Here is an 8,858-nt window from a genome sequence, read left to right on the forward strand (position 1 = left end):
TTAGCATTTTTTAAAAGGGGTTAACCCATGATTCTGGTCAGAAGTTCCAAATATCTTTTAAGTCTTCATAACTCGAAAAGTGACCTTGGTTTTGTCGTTTGATAATGTTTTTTTCTCAAAAGGAGGCTTTTTAGACCATAAAAATGACATTTTACTATAGTCTTAAAATCTGCATATTTTAAACGGGGTTAACGCTTAATTCTGGTCAGAAAATCCAAATATCATTTAGGTCTTCTTTTCTTTAAAAGTGACCTTGGTTTTGTCGTTTGATGATGTTGTTTTCTCAAAAGGAGGCTTTTTAGACCATAAAAACGATATTTTCTAATAATCGAAAAATTAGCATATTTTAAAAGGGGTTAACACATGATTCTTGTCAGAAGTTCCAAATATCTTTTAAGTCTTCTTTTCTCTAGGAGTGACCTTGGTTTTGTCGTTTGATGATGTTTTTTTCTCAAAAGGAGGCTTTATAGACCATAAAAACGACATTTTCTTATAGTCCAAAAATTTGCATATTTTAAAACGGGTTAATTCATGATTCTGGTCAGAAGATCCAAATATCTTTTAAGTCTTCCTTTTCTCTAAAAAAGACCTTGGTTTTGTCGTTTGATGATGTTATTTTCGCAAAAGGAGGCTTTTTAGATTATAAAAACGACATTTTCTTATAGTCGAAAAATTAGCACATTTTAAAGGGGGTTAACCCATGATTCTGGTTAGAAGTTCCAAATGTCTTTTAATGTATTCTTTTCTCTAGGAGTGACCTTGGTTTTGTCGTTTGATGATGTTTTTTTTTCGAAAGGAGGCTTTTTAGACCATAAAAACGACATTTTACTAGTCTTAAAATCTGCATATTTTAAACGGGGTTAACGCTTGATTCTGGTCAGAAAATGCAAATATCATTTAAGTCTCCTTTCCTCTAAAAGTGACCGAGGTTTTGTCGTTTGACGATGTTGTTTTCTCAAAAGGAGGCTTTTTATACCATAAAAACGACATTTCCTTATAGTCCAAAAATTTGCATATTTGAAAAAGGGTTAAGGCAAGATTCTGGTCAGAAGTTTCAAATATCTTTTAAGTCTTCTTTTCTCTAAAAGTGATCTTGGTTTTGTCGTTTGATGATGTTGTTTTCTCAAAAGGAGGCTTTTTATACCATAAAAACGACATTTTCTTATAGTCCAAAAATTTGCATATTTTAAAAGAGGTTAACCCATGATTCTTGTCAGAAGTTCCAAATATCTTTTAAGTCTTCTTTTCTGTAAAAGAGACCTTGGTTTTGTCGTTTGATAATGTTGTTCTATCAAAAGGAGGCTTTTTAGTCCATAAAAACAACATTTTCTTATAGTCCAAAAATTTGCATATTTTAAAAGGGGTAAACCCATGATTCTGGGCAGAAGTTCCAAATATCTTTTAAGTCTTCTTTTCTCTAAGAGTGACCTTGGTTTTGTCGTATGATGATGTTGTTTTCTCAAAAGGAGGCTTTTTAGACCATAAAAACGACATTCTCTTTTAGGCCTAAAATTTCCATATTTTAAAAGGGGTTAACCCATTACTCTGGTCAGAAGTTCAAAATATCTATTGAGCCTACTTTTCTGTACAAGAGACCTTGGTTTCGTCATTTGACGATGTTGTTTTCTTAAAAGGAGGCTTTTTAAACCATAAAAGACGAAATTTTACTATAGTCGAATAAATCGGTATATTTTAAAAGGGGTTAACCCATGATTCTGGTCAAAATTTCTAAACATCTTTGCAGCCTACTTTTGTCTTCAAGAGACGTTCTTTTCTTTTAAAGAGACTTTGGTTTTGTCGTTTGATGATGTTGTTTTTTCAAAAGGTTGCTTTTTAGACCATAAAAACGACATTTTACTGTGGTCGCAAAATTTGCATACTTTAAAAGAGGGTAACCCATGATTCTGGTCAGAAGTTCCAAATATGTTTTAAGTCTTCTTTCCTGTAAAAAAGACCTTGGTGTTGTCATTTGATAATGTTGTTTTGTCAAAAGGAGGCTCTTAAGACCATAAAAACGACATTTTTCTATAGTCGAAAAATCTGCATATTTTAAAAGGGGTTAACCCATGATTCTGGTCAGAAGTTTTAAATATCTTTTAAGTCTACTTTTCTCTAAGAGTGACCTTGTTGTCGTTTGATGATGTTGTTTTCTTAAAAGGAGGCTTTTTAAACCATAAAAAACGACATTTTACTATAGTCGAATAAATCGGTATATTTTAAAAGTGGTTAACCCATGATTCTTGTCTAAATTTCTGAACATCTTTGCAGCCTACTTTTGTCTACAAGAGACGATAGTTTTATCGTTTGGTGATGTTGTTTTCTCAAAAGAAGGCTTTTTAGACCATAAAAACGACATTTAACTATGGTCCAAATATTTGCATATTTTAAAAGGGGTTAACCCACGATTCTGGTCAGAAGATCCAAATATCTGATAAGTCTTCTCTTCTCTAATAGTAACCTTGGTTTTGTCATTTGATGATGTTGTTTTCTCAAAAAGAGGCTTATTAGACCATAAAAACGACATTTTCTTATAGTCGAAAAATTTGCATATTTTAAAAGGGGTCAACCCATGATTCTGGTCAGAAGTTTCAAATATCTTTTAAGTCTTCTTTTCTCTAAGAGTGACCTTGGTTTCGTCGTTTATTGATGTTGTTTTCTTAAAAGGAGGTTTTTAAGACCATAAAAACGACATTTTTCTATAGTCGAAAAATCTGCATATTTTAAAAGGGGTTACCTCAAGATTCCTCTCAGAAGTTCCAAATATCTTTCAAACCTACTTTTCTATAACAGAAACATTAGTCTTGTCGTTTGATGATGTTGTTTTCTCAAAAGGAGATTTTTTAGACCATAAAAACGACATTTTCTGATAGTCGAAAAATTTGCATATCTCAAAAGGGGTTAATCCATGATTCTGGTCAGAAGTTTCAAATATCTTTTAAGTCTTCTTTTCTGTAAAAGAGACCTTGGTTTTTTCGTTTCATAACGTTGTTCTATCAAAAGGAGGTTTTTAAGACCATTATAACGACATTTTTCCATAGTCGAAAAATCTCTGGATTTTTTTCCTCCTAATCCTTCATGCTCTCTGCTTTTTGCAGTTACTTCAGAGGTTACGCGTTGAGTATCATCACGAACCATTAGAAATAGGTCAAAAGTTGTTAACGGCTCCAGATAAACCGGTTCAGATCAAGTTTGCCGACCGCGTCTTAGAATTAAGGCTACCGATGTGTTCCTATAGGTTAATGGCAGACTTCTTTAATGTAATCAAATAGAATCCATGAAGTTATAATTGGCGTTCACACAAACCATCAAATTACTTTACGTATACTTATAAAGATGCTCTTGCAAACAAGTCAGTAAGATCATGAAAATAAAGCAATTTACCATATGGTACTACTACTACCACTACCAACACTTCTACTAAAATTATCACTACAACTACTACTACCTTCATTGGATAAGAGTAAAATAGAACAAATGGACCCAATGATAAGTATCATCATCCACAACAAAACAACAATGGAAGTAGAATTTAATGGTATCTTGCTTTCATTTCGTGAATTGTTTTGTAGAGTTTCCCACGGGTCTGTCCTGGGTCCCTTATTCTTTTAAATTTATATCAATGATTTTGGGCAGATTTTAAATATCTATGGCCTGGTTTTATTTGCTAAGTTAATTTTCTTGGTGTTATTTTAGAAGTCTTCGATGAGTCATTGTCATGGAAACCCCATATTTTGCTCAGGCTGCGAGCAAAATGTGCGAGTCCTTGGTAGGCGCTATTCGTAACTCGAGTTTTTGTGTTACCAAGACAGGTTTGTGTACTTACGTTATACGATTTGAACTACATACGCATGTTATAACCTTATAACCGTGAAATTGTAAGTACGTAAAATGGATCATGAGACTGGAAAGTGTCCGCCTAAAAGAGATTCGCAGAAAGCGACTTAAGATCGGCGGGGAGGTGTCCATGTCGCAGGGATCCCAATAATGACTGAGGAATAATAAGGACCAATGCCTGGTGCCCGCCTTCTTAGGTGGGTATCCGCCTTAAAGAGATTTATAGAAAGCCACTGAATATCGGCGGGGAGGTGTCCATTTCGCAGGGCTCCCAAGAAAATGACTGAGGAATAACAAGAAACCAACTCCAGGTGTCTGCTCAAGAGACGTGTCTGATTTACAGCGATGCCTGATAAGAAAGAAATATGACTGGCCCCTTCTACAATAGAGAGACAAGTGACGTCACGTTACCATGGCAGCTAAATTTCTGGATCTAAACAATCTTTCTTGACAGAGACAGTCATCTTTATTATTGAACGATGGAAGAAAAACATGTGCTACCGTTTTGTTCTTGAGTGCAATCATGCACGGGAAAGTCAAACACACATTTTTTGTGTGTTTTCTCTGTCATATTTACAAGGACCACGATTTGTTGATATCCAGAAGTTTTGCTACCATGGTAACAAGACGTAACGACTCCTCTTCTCTATTGGTGTGATATTTAATGGAGCCGAGTCCAATTATTGTGGAATAAATAAAAACATTTTAGGAATAAGCAAGACTGAGTTAGACATCATCGGGATTGGTGGTAGTTGTTGAATTAGGAACCTTGCTTCCGGTAGGTGGGCTTCGATCGAAATCCGGCTTCATTTGTTGGTCTCAAGGGGTTTAAGGCCTGGGTCTAAGGTTGGTTCTCAGCATAAGAATGATTGGCAATATCTTCCGCTAGGGGACCTAGAACCAAATTAAAGTTTTAAATAGTTCAAGATTAAATTTGGGCATTTAAAAAGATACCTTTCCTCATAATTTTTTATTGAAGTGCAATGGACGGTCATTCCAAACTTGAAGTGTTAGAAATATTTAATATGAATTAGAAAAATGTTATTGCTCAATTTCTTATCTTAAATCGGCCACCAACTGCTCAATAATGTACGATTTTTAGCTGAATGGTCACGTGACATACCACGTGATTTATTAACACAATATTTATATTTTAAAATGTTAAGGACGATGAGTTCTTTATATGTACCAAATTTTGATTCAGAGCCATCATCTATGCCGAAGTTATAGCCAATAATTCATTTTCCACGGGTAATCCCCTTAGTCCCAGGCCTTAAACTACTCTAGGTATTATTAGGCTCTGTAGCTACCGTCTTATGCTGTGCATGAACTGATTAAAGAGCACAATAGGGATATACGAACTCAAACGTCAGTTGCTCTGAACACGCCAATAGGACCAAAGATTCAGGTAGAGATTATTCGATTTGGGAGAGCCTGCGAGCAAGCTCTCCATTTGCGAGAGTCACGAAAAGTCACTACAAACTCGGGCAATATCACCCAACCGAGGTACGATGTCTTATCATATCTCTTAGTTAGTACGCGCGCTGTGATTGGTCAACTGGAAAAAATTCGGTCCGTAACTTACAGTACCGACCTCGAACTCGGTTAGTAAGAGGTATGTAATATCACCCTGGTGAAAACAAGTGTCCAACTTTCGAATAAGCGCCGCTCTCGGTGAAACAAGCAGCACAAAACAGACTGAAATGACCGAATCTCTAAAGATATGATTTTGTAGGATCCAATAACTGGTTTAAAAGCGGCACCTTACAACTAACATGCATGGCGTCTTTTAGTTTGTCTCAGTTGCCAAGTCAAAATGATAAGAAAAAGAATAAAGGTCTTTTGCCGTCATTGACGCCACTAATTCAGAATTTCGAATCAAGCTTAAAAAAAGAAAAAAAAAAAAGAAAGAAAGAAAAAAGAAAAACACCTGAGAATGAGCCAGCGCTACTTATTTCCAACTATTTGTTTTCATTTACACCCCAATCTGGAGTCCATGTGTTTCAGTCTATTTTGTCAAAACAACCCTGCTCAAATTTTATTCCATTTATTCCTGTGTTGTTTTTTGTAGATCAGAGCGACAAAGTCGCAGAAAAGTAGAAAGTCTACGTTTTTTTAGCAGCAAACACATGCACCCACCGGGGCCCTATATTTCAGCAAAGAGGAAGGAGACCGCGCATTGTGGACGATTTGGGGCACTGGGAGCTAAAAAGCACAAAATCAAAGATGGCGCGCGGAAGGCAATGCCGAAGGCATGGTTGGTTTTTCTCTCGTTTTTCATCTATTTTGCAAGGTTAGTAAAGATTATAGGTGGATCAAACAGAAAGAACTGTAGAAGGTATCTTTTTAAGAGGTGTTAGAATTACTTGTGGGAATGGTTTACCTTACATTTGCCATTTGGTGAGCCCGTATATTTTACGGCTTAAGGCTTATGTGCAACTCCTTCAATAATTCAATCTCCCCCTTCTTTAAGTCTCAACGCTTTGAATTTAAGGGGAAATCGTTGCGTATCCAATGGTGTTTAATGGCTTTATTTGCAAATTGGCTTCATAAAATTTTAAAAATTAAAAATGTTACAGTGTATGGAGCAAATATTTTATTTGTTTGCTTAGTAGCCAGGCCTCTTTGGATTTTTTGGGGAAGAGGTCGATGAAAAGAACCTTACGCAATGGCTACAGTTACAAGAACAGCAATTTTACTGGTGATTTCAATTTCTGTTCTTTCAATTGGTTTGTGAGCCAAAAGTCTAAAGCATTTGACTCAAGAGGTTGGCACACATAAAGACCTCCAAAAATTTATCAATGCCATCTTAGATATAACTTAAGCTTAAGATCAATATTTTGGAAGAACGTTCCCAGAAGGGTATTTTTTTCATGTACAATTGTTCGATAAAAAAAACAACAACAATATTACCCTTTCAAAAAAAATGCACCATTACCTCCCAAATACTACAATAATTATTTGCCATGTCATGCCATGCCATGAAAACAAAGACCACCTAAATGCTGACTGAGTGACTGGCTGACTTTCTGACTTGCTGATTGAGTTACTGACTGATCAGATGACTGACTGACTGACTGATTGACTGGCTGACATGTTAACCGACTTATTGACTGGCATGACTTGCTTACCAATATACTGGTCAATTGACTGGCTGACTGGCTCAATTACTGACTGGCTGTTTTACTAAAACTGATTGACTGACAGTCGCACACGGATCGACTGATCATGGCTGCTGGCTCATTGACTAATATTGACTTGACTGGCTGGCTGATATACTGAGATTCATGCTAAGAAAAGAATCAAGATTATTGATTGTGAATCGAGATTACTGATTGCTAATGAAGATGGTCAATTTTTCATTTTAGATCGGATGTGATCAGCAGATGTCCTAAGACTTCAGCAGCCAGGATTTTGAGCTTATCTTCAGTACTGTAAGTGCTGTATACATTGCTTTGTGATCTAGCTATTAAGTGAATCATAAAAATGGAACTTGTGATTATTGTCTTAAAGTATGATTGACATACAGATTCATCAGCTTTTAGAGGCCATACCTGACATAATTTAACACAAAATTTGACACTGTTTTGAATTTAATGTCTCTGTAAAATGAGAGATACATGTACATGTCTTAAATTAATATAATTATTATAGTGAAATTAGGATTTTTGAAAACTGTTCAGCCTAACAGTTTTTCAAAGTTGATCCCTGCTCTTGCAACATCAAAAGTAATGCTCAGGGGACATTTTGTTTTTCTCAGATCTCTGATTTTGTCATTTACCTGTAATTTCTTTGCTTACTTTAAGTTCCATAGCGATTAAGGGTGAGTAATTTGCAAAATTAAACAAAATGAACTGGACTGCTGTGGCACAGCCCCTTTAACAGACATTATGGTAGTTATGGTAGTGCTTTGTCTCTGAGGAAAGAAACCCCTATGTTTTCTCTATATTTAATCCACTTAATATGGACAGCTGTTAAAATGAACATTTTCTAATGGCCCTCTCAGTGTAATGGGGTTTGACTGTAATGGTTCTTAGCAAAATTAATATATAAACTGATAAACAGTATAATTATTCTTGTAATAATGTTTATGATTGTAAGGGGACTTAGATGCTTATGTATGCTTTTGTTTTTCTTATCCAGATCAGATGCATTATGCCACAAGCAGACAGGATCAAGTCTTCAACATTAAGGCTTTTGACGTTATCTTAAGTACCATATAGTTTACTTTATAATCCAGCTCTTGAGTGAACCAGATAAACAAAATGTGGCTTGCTTGTTCAAAAGACAATTATTATTAATCTTATCCAGGACACAAAATTAAAAATGCATTTAAATGCACTTTAAAGGAGTTAACAATAAAGTGCATCTTTAAGGGGTTGGTTGGTTTGTACCGAATAGTTCACTACAACATTCACATGATACGAGGCATGTGGAGATTTCTTTGTGTAGGGCTTTTCGTCCTACGAGGTTTCTTAATACAATCTTTCAATTGCAGAAATTAGTAAGTAAAATGCACAGGGTAAAAGTATCAACAGCTGATTTCCCGTATGTAGTTCAGGGCAAAATTGCTTTAGTTGCTGTTGTGCAGAAGAGTTGGTTTTTATTTTGAACATAATTAGGAACAACCCGAATTATTTTGAAATTATTTTGATGAAATTGAGTTGAATCAGTGTTTATTTTCAGAGCATCTGATGGCTTAGTGTAGCTGGAGAAATTCACTTGACCCTAACTTTTTCAGGAAAACAGTCTGTATTTGAAGCTCAAAAGGCAATCCAAATCACCGTCTACACAAAATAAAGGAAAACTGTCCAAAACACTTTTAAGTGTTCCTACTACTTGAAACTAATTTGAGAGCTTCAATGAATCACTGAAGCAAGTTGCATGTAGCAATTTCGCATTGATTTTCTGACTGGATTTTGGAATTTTCACAGCCTTCATCTTATTCAATGAAAATGCATATAAAATTCAATTTTATAATCCTGTTGTGGAAAGAACCACTCAGTGAAAAAAATTTGGCTTGA

At 35.3% G+C, this 8,858-nt stretch overlaps 1 long non-coding RNA gene across 1 annotated transcript; it reads left to right on the forward strand.

Annotated features, from left to right (window-relative positions):
- Positions 1 to 6,057: 6,057 nt before the first annotated feature.
- On the forward strand, positions 6,058 to 8,462 carry LOC140923173 (uncharacterized). Its single transcript, XR_012164134.1, has 3 exons — positions 6,058 to 6,127; positions 7,203 to 7,268; positions 7,978 to 8,462. It is a non-coding gene; the product is annotated as an uncharacterized lncRNA (long non-coding RNA).
- The last annotated feature ends 396 nt before the right edge of the window (positions 8,463 to 8,858 follow it).

This window comes from Porites lutea, chromosome 13 (genome assembly GCF_958299795.1).
Source record: "Porites lutea chromosome 13, jaPorLute2.1, whole genome shotgun sequence".
In the NCBI taxonomy this organism is placed as follows: domain Eukaryota; kingdom Metazoa; phylum Cnidaria; class Anthozoa; order Scleractinia; family Poritidae; genus Porites; species Porites lutea.